Source organism: Myotis davidii, unplaced genomic scaffold (assembly GCF_000327345.1).
Source record: "Myotis davidii unplaced genomic scaffold, ASM32734v1 scaffold327, whole genome shotgun sequence".
Taxonomy (NCBI): domain Eukaryota; kingdom Metazoa; phylum Chordata; class Mammalia; order Chiroptera; family Vespertilionidae; genus Myotis; species Myotis davidii.
In genome coordinates, this window is record NW_006298628.1 from 5,981,114 (window position 1) to 5,989,917 (window position 8,804).

The following is an 8,804-nucleotide window of genomic DNA, read 5'->3' on the forward strand; positions in this document are numbered from 1 at the left end:
TACGCCCTGGGAATCTCAGGGGGCAGCTTCCCGTGTGGCCTCAGAGAAGGGCAGGCAAACAAAGCCCCGTTATGTGGCGGTAAACAACAAGGCAGGAAGGACTGGGAGGATTTTCATCCCTTTTCTAGAGAGACCCGGCTTCATGCTCACTGTTCCTTGACCTTTCTCGCTGCCCTGGAAGAAAGACAGTTCCTGACAGGCACCATGGGACCGTTGGGGCATTCTTGTTCTCTTGGAATTGACGAACTGGAAAGGGTTGTTGGGGACATTTGGTCCAGGCTGTCCCCAGCGCAGGGATGGATCTCGTTAGCAGAGACGCCATCTCTTTTGCAAACCTCACAGAGGGTCCACAGTACATTCCCTCCCTCAGCTGTCAGGTCCTTCTCGGACCTGCAGGCGAGGTGGGGTTCCAGGTGGGCTACTGCCCGGGCTGCACCCCTCACACTGCGTACTCCCCGTGCATGCGTTCAGTGGCGACTCAGTTATGGAATTGGTTGGCTTCAGTGAATGAGACGGGTCACCTGCCTCACCTGACTGCCTGGAAAACCCTGTAACGGACCCCCGTCCCAGGCACTGCCACCCTCTGCCCTGGCCGGTGAGGAAGCGGACACTCAGAAAGAAGAAGTCACTTTTCCACGGAAACACAGCTCATAAGTGGTGGTGGCCGTGGCTGGGGCCTGACTCAGAGTCCACGCCCTGAACTACAGCCTGCTCCCGTCCTGCCCAGTGTGTGTGGACAGCCCCGTGGGGACCCCGTCTTCTCACGCTGCCACCTGAGTGCTCCCCTTGGAACCCTGATAGACACATCCGCCTCACAGGGCACCTGGATGATGGGTCTTGAGCTCTTTGTTCCTCTGTCTCAAAGTTGCTCCTGCCCTGGCTGGTGTGATCAGTGGTTCGAGCGTTGGTCTGCACATGGAAGGGGCTTGGGTTCGATTCCTGGTCAAGGGCATGGATGGTACCTGGGTTGCAGATTTGCTCCCCACCCCCTGTCAGGGCATGTGGGGGGGGGCAACCAGTTCATGTGTCTCTCTCACATCAATGTTTCTCTCTCTCTCTCTTCTCCTTGCCCCCCTTCCTCCCTCTTCCTCTTCTGAAAAGCAATGGGAAAAATGCCCCCAGGTGAGGATTAACCAAAAACAAACAAACAAAACTAATAAAAAAATGTAAAGCTGCTTCTTCCACATGATAACCCTTCAAATAGTTGAATGCCATGAGCCTGTCCGGACACTCATTCTGTTTTATTTTCTCAGGCTAAAGAGACCCAGTCTTCCACCCACCCCTGAAAGACATGGCTTGCGACCCCTCCGTCCTCACCTTCCCATCTGTCAATGTCCCTCTTTAAACATCGCGCCCAGAATGGCAGGACCTGGCTAGAGAACGTGGCTGGGACCATTGCTTGCCTTGCTCTGCGTGTTTTCTGTCCAGAGCGAGAGCGTGTGGGTTCGGCGCTGTTTCTGCAGCCCAACCAGCTACCGTTTGACCCTGTGCAAACCACTTCATCCCCTGGGATTCTGTTTCCTTATGGGTCGGCCTCTTTGTCCCGATGGTGACCTTCTGGGACTTGGTGTTCCTCCTTGGTTGGATGTCTGCCTCCCCCCTCTGACTGTGCTCTGCTCACCTGAGCTCTGCACCCTTCCTGGTACCAGGGTGCTGGCAAATTGGGCAAAGAATGAATCTCCCACATGGAGATAATGACACCCTCTCCTCTGCCTTCACAGAATGGCTGTGCAAAGCCAATGGGGAACTACACATAAAAAACTATTCTCTCACACTAAAAATCATGCTGCTACCATTACCAACAGCCACCACAGCGTATTCTTTTAAAAAAGTCAAACAGTTGCTTTGCATGAAAGACAAAACTCCCAGGACTTTTAGTCATGAATGTGTTCAGTGGTTCATTCATTCTTTGTTTATGAAGCGTCTACTCTGTGGTCCGTTAATGTACTTTCGCTTGCATTACTATTTACTAGTATAAGCTCAGCAAATTCTTCTCATCTACTTGAGCTGCACTAGTTTTCTTATTTCTAATCTTGGCACTTTTTCTATTGTCCCACCTCCTTCTGTCACTTACATGTGTACTGTGTGAACCTACTTCTTTTAGTACCGCATGCAATGAATTCGTTGGGTTTGGATTTGCATTGGTGAGACACGTAAAGGGTGTGTGTGTTTTTTGCCTGCTGGGAAAATCGTGTGGGGAGATCATTGTGAATTAAAAAAAAAAACAACACACAAAAAAACTACAAACTCATACTATAGGTTAATATATAGACTAGGGTGATTATGAAGATTAAATTAAATACCACACTTGAAGGGTTTATTGAGCACAGTGCCTAGAACAAAACAAGTCCTCAATAAATAATAATAGAAGAAAGCAGGCATCAAAGAAAGAGCTTTTTGGCATCTCAACCTCCAAGGCCTGGGGTCTGAGCTCATGACTACTATTGTCAATAACATAGAATGTCATCCTCCCAGTTAGGCCAGGGTTTCTCAATGGTGACAATGTTGCTGTTCTGAGGGCGAGAATTCTTCGGTGTGGGGCAGTGTCCTGTTCAGGGGTGTTGCTGGCCCCTGTACGTTAGATGCTGTAGCACCGCCCTTCCCCAAGTTGCAACAATTACAAATATTTCCAGACATTGTCACATGCTCCCCAGGGGACAGACTCTGTCCTGGTGGGAACCAGGCCAGTAGACCAGGGACAGCTTGCTGAAACACAGACAGCTTGAACACATGGCCACTTGCTTCTCGAGCGACGCGGTGGTATTTCGCCCACTTTTTGTTTGTCCTCTTCACTGCCACAATACCGAAAAACATGCCATCTCATATCCACACAAGAACCGGTGTTACTGAGAAATTGAAATGTTTTAAATGGTGAGCATTTTTATGTACTTACTGAGCAGTTGTAGATCTTGGTCAGAGAAATGTCTACTCAAGTCTTGGCCAATTTTTAAATTAGGTTGTTTATCTTTTTATGTTGAGTTGCAAGATTTTTAAAATACGTATTTTGGATACTAGACCCTTGTCACATTTGACTTGCAAAAATGTTCTACCGTCCTGGGGACTACCTTTTTACTTCTTTGATAGTGTCCTTTGAGACATAAAAGGTTTTTTTTTTGTTTTATATTTTATTGATTTTTTACAGAGAGGAATGGAGAGGGATAGGGAATTAGAAACATCAATGAGAGAGAAACATTGATCAGCTGCCTCCTGTACACTTCCCACTGGGGATGTGCCCGCAACCAAGGTACATGCCCTTGACTGGAATCGAACCTGGGACCCCTGAGTCCGCAGGCCAATGCTCTATCCACTGAGCCAAACCAGTCAGGGCTAGACATAAAAGTTTTTAATTTTGAAGTCCATCTTATGCATTTTCCCCTGTGTTTCTGGTGTAATAGCTAAGAAACCATTGCTTAATCCCGGGTCACTAAGATTTACACCTATGCTCCTTTTCAAGAGATTTATAGCTTTCACTCTTACACTTAGGTTTTTGATCCATTCTGAGTTAATTTTTGTGTGTGGTGTGAGGAAGGGGTCCAATTTCGTTCTTTCGCATGTGAACACTCGAGCATGTACTCTGTCCTCGCACTTTTGTGTTGGGAGAAGGCCTAGAGAAGTCCTGGCACGTACGCGAATTCCAAATCAGTAAACTGACATTCAATTCCAGTTGCAAGTATGGGTAGCTGGAGCTGTGACTTGGATGCCAACCAGGGACAGAATCTCATTCTTACAAACCCCAAGGGACCCTTATGTTATCACAATGGTTTTTCTGTAGAGAATTTTGCGGCCTCCAGTTATGAGCCAGTGAAAGGTATTCTTGTCCAGGATGGAGACATCTTTTTGGCAGGCGGGGACTTGAGACACAATGGCCCTTGGCTGGCAAGGATTCCTCGGCATTGAGTTCTGGGGCCCGGGCTGGATAATGTGATGACAGGGTCAGTTCACGGCCCAGTTTCAGAGTGGACTGCAGGCTCCCTGCTAAGGATCATCTGTCTTCCTGTGTGCTACATGCTCTTGAAAATATGTGACATACCAGACTCAGAAAAATGCTAAAATTTCCACCCTTTTCACAAGGCGGGTTCAGAGATTAAAATGAGTGGCACCCAGAGTTTATTCCCACTTAGCCATGGCTAAGCTGTTGTTTTTTCACCCATAACGAAAAGTCGCACTTCAGAGAGCTTTAGTGTGTGTGTGTGGGGGGTGGTCTTCTCATTTTTTGAACCAACTCTCCACTCACAGATTTGATTGAAAGTAAGTGTCCAAAGATTTCCTTAGGATCAATATTTGTGACCAGCTCCCTCCATTTCTCTGGACCAAAAACTGCCTCTGGGGAGCAGTTGAAAAGGGAGGCTCCCTTTACCTGGGGTCCAGGCCGCAAGGTCTCACACAGATGAATCCTCTGAATCGGTTAAGCAGTGACTTGCTGCTCTGAGCTGCTGTGTTTTGCATGAAACAAGGGTGAACTGTCCTGGCCCCTGGGAGAGTGTGGGATGGGATGCTGTGTCGCTCACAGGGTGACAGGAGTTGGGTTTCCATGGAGTGAAGGTTGTCCATCGGTGACCGAATGCCAGTCCTGGGGATGTCACCTTCCTAGAGAAGGGGCCACTGTTCCCGTGGCATCAGTAAAGCCCACATGTGTGCCAGTTTCCCGCAGTGCCGAGGGGGTCTCGAGAGCGGACCTCCGCAGAACAGCACCCAGGACACCAGGGCCAGGGCTGTGGGACGTTCTGTGAGCGCAGTGGCTGTAAACAGCTGGCTGGAAGGGAACAACGGAAAGAGGAGCCAAGGGTTTGTTTGTTTTTTTTCACATGAAGCAAAGCAAGCTCCAGGCACTCCGTGAATTTGTCCTTTTGGCACGGAACCTTCCTTCCACTCTATTTATCCTGTCCACTCGTTGGTTCATTGCAAGTGGCTTACGGACAATGAACATCTGAGTGGAATTGATTGTGCTGATAGTTGTGAATTCCCGGTAGAAAACACAGGATTCCAGCTTCAGGGACCCCCTGCTGGGGAAGAAGTGTTCATCGTCTTTACTATATTCAAGGGTCTGTCAGACATCCGGTCGGGCCTGCGAACTTGAATGCAAGGGGTTGCCCCTGCCATTTGATGGTTAAAGCAGCAGGAAAAACTGTTCTGTTCTTCTCCCACAGAGAGTAAACACAGCAACAACCTGGGCTGAGATGTACATTCACTCCTTCAACCCCCACAAGTGAGGTTCCTAAGGAAACGTGCTCTGAGCAGGGAGCACATTATTCTATAGAAAGGACACTCATAGATAACCGTGTGGACCCAGACCCAGATGAGAGCTGAGCGGAGCCAGTCTTTGCTGTTCCCATCGGCTGCTTTCCCCAAGGAGAACGGCAGAGGGTCATCCTGAGAATCGTTAGCAACGATGAGGGGATGGCCAGGCCAGCGTGGCTCAGTGGTTGAGCATGGACCTATGAACCAGGAGGTCACAGTTCGATTCTTGGTCAGGGCACATGCCCGGGTTGCAGGCTCCTTCCCCAGGAGGGGGCATGCAGGAGGCAGCCGATCAATGATTCTCTCTCATTATTGATGTCTCTCTTCTCTCCCTCTCCCTTCCTCTCTGCAATCAATAAAAACATATTAAAAAGTAAATAAAAAGATGAGGGGATGCCTGGAAGAAGGGAACACTGCTTTCCATCCCCTAATTGCATTTCTGCTTAGACCCTGCACTTGCTGGCCTATTCCTAGGGTTGGCCTTGGGGTGCGAAGGTCACTAGCAGCCTGAGGCTGAGGGATGCAGTGCTCAAGGCAGAACATGGATTGGAAGTTGTGTCTCCTGCATTAGGGACCTGGGCAGTGGGGAGGGTCCTGTATGGAACTCACAGAAGAGAGCCAGCTTGGGAAGGCCTGCCTCTCAGACAGCAGTGAGGCCCATGTTGGCAAGAGATGCATCCACAGTGAACCAGATGAGGTCTACAGAGCAGACCTTATTGGTTAAGTACCCCATGCACCTTAGTCCTTCCCTTCCCAAGGAGTTAGACTCATAGAGAGAGCACAGGGGAGGCATTTTGGAACAGACCACACTTTGAGCAGCCCAGATCTAGCTCAATCCTGTGTTTGGGTTTAAGTTTTTATTTATTTTTTAAAATATATTTTAATTGATTGATTTCAGAGAAGGAGAGAGAGGGAGAGAGAGGTAGAAATATCAATGATGAGAGAGAATCACTGATCAGCTGCCTCCTGCATGCCCCCTACTGGAGATTGAGCCTGTAACCTGGGCATGTGCCCTGATTAGGAATCAAACCGTGACCTCCTGGTTCATAGGTCGACACTCAAGCATTGAGCTGCACCAGTGAGGCTGGGTTTAAGGGTTTTAAACCTTATGAAGGAAAAGGCTAAATGGTGAGAGGAATTTATATTCAAAGATGGGAAGAAGCTTGAGGAGAATGACACATCAGGCCCAGTGAACCGCCTTTATGTGCGGACCGGGACGCTCATGGAGCGAGTCAGGACAGATTCGTCCTAGTGTGCCTGGCCCACCCCGCATCCCAGTCTTGGTCACCCAATCTGTCAGCCATGCTGGAGTGACCCCTGCCAGAGACAGCTTCACCACTCCGAGCCTGACATCTTCTAGGGCTCAAATGGGCCAGACGCATCAACCTATGGAACAGTAGCACCTGGGCCCCAGCACTCCACACTACAACATGGACAATGAAGAGAGGAGAGGAAGTCCTTTTTGGTGATTTATCTCTAAAGTCTAAACACGTATCAACACCTGTAGGAAATCAGCAACTAATACCACACATCACTTCTACCCGAAATGTCCAGGCTAGAAGAAGTATCCAAGATATGACATTCTAAGCTCAACATGGAGATCCCAGGGACCAGATACAAAGACAGTGGATTCATCTGCAGCTGCTGTCCAGTTTCTGGAACCAGCCCTCGTGTGATAAGCAAGGCATTTTGTTTGTTATTTGTGAGTAGTATTTTTAAGACTCTAACAAGACATTGCGCAACACGAAATGTTCTATGAAGCGAGGGGGAAGTCAATGGCTTCCAACTTTTTTTTTCTGTCTTTTTCTCTCATTTCAAAACAAATATGTTCAGATCACTCCAAGATTCATAGCAGATGACTGAGTAATGTGAGACTGGGGAAGACAACAACTCCAGGGAAAAAGGGCGCTTGTCATGCATGAGAAGCAAAGGGAGCGAGGGGACAAATAACAAAGCCCGACTATGCCATATTTAGGATTTACACGCATTGTTCATATGTTTATCACACGGAGTTAGGAGGACAAAGGGCAGAAACGTGGGTGAAGAAGAGAAAAAAAGTGGGTATGGGGAGCAACTGTCTCCATAAAACATCCAGAGCCTCATCTCTCTGGAACTTAAATCTATTTACATATGCTGTAGGCGGTTAGACAGACATGAGCAGAGCAAGGACGATGGGCCAGGTACAGAAGGTCACCAGGGTGGAAGCCCCAGGTGCCTCACAATGGACAATCAATTGTAGGGTGGGACCTCGCCCCCAGGATGACCTTTCTTCCCCTAGCATATCGCTGACCTTTCCTCTCTACAGATGACATCTAGGCCTCTGTTGTATTTCAGCTCCAGGCACAGATCAGCAATAGAACCAGCCGTGACTGACCTCAGGACCCCCTGCCCTGGTGCTGGCCTGTCAATCTATGGAGAACGCAACCCTGAATGGACACATCCGGAAACTACTGATTATTCCATTAAGATCTTCCCCTGGGACATCCCCTAAAATCTCTGCCCTTAAAACCCTTAGGATGGAGGACCCAGTGTGCTCTTCCTCCAGGGAGCACCCTCCTGCCTTTCCCTTCCCTCTCCATTTTTCTTTCCCTTCCCCCCACCATACCCATTAGTTTCCTTACCCCTAAGCTCCAAGGGCCCTTCCTTTACCTCTAGAACGTGTTTGCTAAGCCCCTTCTTCTAGGAATTATATTTCTACCTCTGTAATTTACCCAGTAAAGGTTCTCTTACAGTTTGGTCTGGACTTTGAATTCTTTCCTAGCCAGGACCCAAGTGCTAAGGTTGCTGACCCCAGGTTTGGTCTGACCCCCACCCGTCAGTCCCCACCGCCTACAACATATTCAAGGCAGTTGGAACAATCAGAATGCAAATAAGAAGAAAGCAAACATGCTTTCCCCATACACTAAGTAGTAGCAAGAAGTTAATTCTATATCGCTATTTCTATACATATTGTAAACAGAATGCTTCCTTTGTAGATAGAAAATTTCAAGCATTGTTATTTCCCTTGTTTGTTTTGTGGTTCATAGACAGCTGGACAAATTTATTCCCATGATAAATCTTGAAGGAAATCCAGAATTTTAGCCGTAGTCTTTGCCATCTTCTTTCCTCTTATAAACCAGAATTGATAAAAAAAAAAAAAATTCTTTTGGTAATACACATGTTGTTATTTTTTCCACATACTGATTTTTGCGTTTGGGGCACATTCTGCGGTAAAACTTTGAACTCTGCCTCCCCACACTTTACTTAGACCAGTCACACCAAGAAAAACATCACGAATCACAGTTACAAAGGGCAGATACTCCATTACTGGTCAGGTCATGCTTTCTGGGCAAACCCCGTTTCTATATCTATACTACTATTGGCAATCAACCAAAGGACTTGTATGCATGCATATAAGCATAAGTGATGGATGTGGACAACAGGGGTGAGGGTGAGGGCAGGATTGGGGGGATGAGGGGACATTGCGGGGGATAAGGACACATTTGTAATATCTTATTCAATAAAGGGGAAAAAATAAAAAAATATACTACTAATGGTTAAAATGAAAAAAATCAGTTAACATCACC